At 40.8% G+C, this 3,257-nt stretch overlaps 1 non-coding gene across 1 annotated transcript; it reads left to right on the top strand.

The window, feature by feature from the left end:
* The first annotated feature begins 509 nt into the window (after positions 1-509).
* TRNAG-CCC lies at positions 510-582 on the top strand. The gene has a single exon. It is a non-coding gene; the product is annotated as a tRNA-Gly (tRNA).
* Positions 583-3,257: the final 2,675 nt, after the last annotated feature.

The raw sequence follows: 3,257 nt of genomic DNA, 5'->3' as shown, positions 1-3,257 counted from the left end.
ACCTCCCTCAGTCACTTTCTTTAAGCACATTCTTGTTTTTACTAGAATAATTTTGATTAAAGCTATGTTTGCATCCTGGTGGCTCATGGTAAAGAATCTGCTGTGATGTAGGAGACCCAGGTTCAGTCCCTGGGTCGGGAAGATCCCCTGGGAAAGGGAATGGCAACCCACTCCAGTATTCTTGCCTGGTGAATTCCACAGACAGAAGCTACAGTGAGTGGGATTGCAAAGAGTAGGACACAGCTGAGTGACTGAAGCTTCCCACCATCAGAGTTAGTTAACTGATTAGTCTGTTTATAGAACGTGTAGGGGGCCTCAGCATAATATCATAACTTATCCATTCATGTACTTGTTTATTGATTCATTAATTTCATTCTTCAGTTATTTATCTCTGGGAAACCTCCTGGCTTGAATTATTCATTCCTTCATTTGTTCGTTCTTTTGCTTGCTTACAAGAGGTAATGTACACACAAGGCATATGATTTAAAAGACATTGTAGGGTGGGGACTTCCCTGGTGGTCCAGTGGCTAAGATGCTGCATTCCCAATGCAGGGGACCTGGGTTCGATCCCTGGTCAGGGAACTAGATCCCACATGCATAGCTAAGAGTTTGCGTGCCAAAACTAAAGAGTTCGCATATCACAACTATGACCCAGCACGGCCAAATTAAATAAGTAAATATTTTCCTTAAAGGTATTGAAGAGTGTGCAGGGGAAAGCAGGTCAGACCTTCTTCCCTGTTGCGCCCCCACCCTCCACCTAGGAAAGAAAACTACTTATTACCCGGTAGACTTTGGTGTCCCTTTCCAGGATGGACCCTGTGTTCATGATTTTGCATGTTTGTGTGAGAGAGAAAGAAACAGACAGATGGACAGACAGATGGGCAGACAGAGAGAAATGCAATGTACTATGTCTACATGTCCCAGTGTTCTCACCCGGAGTGGCTCTGCCTCACAGTGACCTTTGGCAGTGTATGGAGACTGTTCATTGTCACACAGGAGGTGGGCAGCCATTGGAATCTAATGGAAGAGAGAACCAAGATACTGCTTAACATCCTAGGATGCACAGATCAGCTCCCAGCAAAGAATAGTCTGACCCCAAACGGCAGCCGTCTTGAAGTTAAGAATATACAGCTTTTATTATTTTTATTATTTTACTTCTGAAGCTATTTGGACTACTGTTCCTCAAACAAGTTAGTCACAGTTTTGGAAACAAAGGTTGGAGGAATTAGCTGCCTCAGCGAAGCCCCAGTTCCTTCACCTGGCCTCATTTACAAAGATGAGTGTAGAGTGTGGAGAGGAGAAAGTTTAAAACTCCCTGCAGAAAAGGAGCTTAATTGTGTTTTTGGATCCCCAGCATGGCTGTCAGTATGTGTAGTTTGAATGCACAGATGAGCAATTCATTGTGGGTGGGAGATGTATGAAATAAAATAAAATGTCCCATAAACTGTCCCTTCTTCAAATCTGAAACCCCCATATGCTCTGGAGCATTGATTAGAAACTGACTGAGTGCCACAGAAGAGGTTACAGTTGCTAGAATCCTTTGGACCCCAAGGAAACAGTGTGAGTTCCAAAGGAATTTTTCTATTTTGGAAACAAAGGTTGGAGAAATTAGCTGCTTCAGAGAAGCCCCCGTTCCTTCACCTGTCCTCATTTATAAAGACGAGTTATTAAAATAAATAGAAAGCTTGCCTGGCTTTTTAAACAGTGAGGCTCGCCACCCTCCATAAAAGACGTTAGAACACACATCACCGACAGGGTAGAAGGTGTTTCAACTTCATCAAAAGCCTTGAAAAGGAGGACATCCTTTGTATCCATGCTTTCGGAAGTTTTGCAGGACTGGTATTTATTTTAAATCAGAACTGCTCACAAAGCGAACTCCCTTTACAAAATGCATAGGATGAAGCCATCCTAGAGATGACCTCTACCGTTCGAGCCTGGACAGAGATATTATTTTTATAGAAAAAAAAAAAAGAGGGTATCTTTAATCAGCTTTAAAAAAACATTGCGAACAGTCACTTCTCTTATTTAAAAGTTTAACTTTACTTTCATCAATTTATAATCAGAGTTCCTCTGGTATGTTTGATTCCTGACAAACAAGGATAAAAGTCTTGTGCCCCCATTGCTAATGAGATGATAAAACAGCAGGGATCAAGTTTTTAATTACTACAGGCAATGCACTGGAGAGGTAGCGATGATATTTTCTATTGCATGTCTAAGTTGTAACTTCAGGCTTATGACAGTCCTGCTGTGCTCCACTGCCTTTGATGATCAGTCATTTTTGTCTCCTGAGAACACACAAAAATTTCTGAGCTGGGATCCTGGGGGGCTGGCAATTATTGGCGTAACCTGGTGCAGGTTCCCCTCTTCAACCAGGATGCTCAGTAAGGATCCAGGATCTTAATGCCTGCCTTTATCCCGAAAGGGAAATTGGACATTCGAAATGGCTGTGAACTTTCCTACTCAAATGATACCCATTCTCATTCCACCAGCATGGGCTTGCCATTAATAATGAAATGTTTAATTGAGTGGGGAGATTTCTAGTACGTATGTTTTCCCTTTCTTTTCAAAGTCATGCTTGAAATTTTTTTAAAACCCACATTTTTATATGCTTTTGTATTTGTCACTCTAAGTTCTTTCAATACATTTCTCACAATATTCTCTTTGTTACTGCAGACAGTTGATAACTGGTATTTTTAGAGGTGCCATTTGGGATCAAATGTGTGTCACACCAAGGTCACATGCTCTTATCCTGATGGAAATGGAATCTGGAAGTGGATTCCATTAATTCTTCATTTCACAAGACACACACACACGCATCCCTCTGGACAGGCAGGGCACTCTACCAAAAAGCTTTCTTTATTTCTAGCCATAAAAACTAGAGCACAGAATTGATTGGATTTGTGGATGATCACTAACCCAATCTGAATCCAACTAACCAGTTTATCAGTCAACTACCCAGTTCCTCAAACAACTAATCCTTGATCACTCAGATTGTCTCCAAATTGCAAAGTAAGATTTTGTCAGTATCAAAAGCATTGACTGTATCTACCAAGTGGTTTAAACTTCTAAGACTTTGAACCATAAAGGTAAAAAATGAATCTTCAGCTCCTACATTGGGAAAAGCCATAAAAGAAGAGAGATTTAGAAAGAGTAAAAGTAAATGGACTTTCCTTAGGTCCAACACCTCTTCATTTTTTTTTTTTTTTATAGGCATAGAAGACTTTATTGAAGTTTTGGAGTAATGGATGGTGCTCATC

Source organism: Bison bison, unplaced genomic scaffold, assembly GCF_000754665.1.
Source record: "Bison bison bison isolate TAMUID 2011002044 unplaced genomic scaffold, Bison_UMD1.0 scf7180017864160, whole genome shotgun sequence".
Classification (NCBI taxonomy): domain Eukaryota; kingdom Metazoa; phylum Chordata; class Mammalia; order Artiodactyla; family Bovidae; genus Bison; species Bison bison.
The sequence above is the reverse complement of the archived record's forward strand: the minus strand, read 5'-3'. Positions and strand labels throughout refer to the sequence as shown.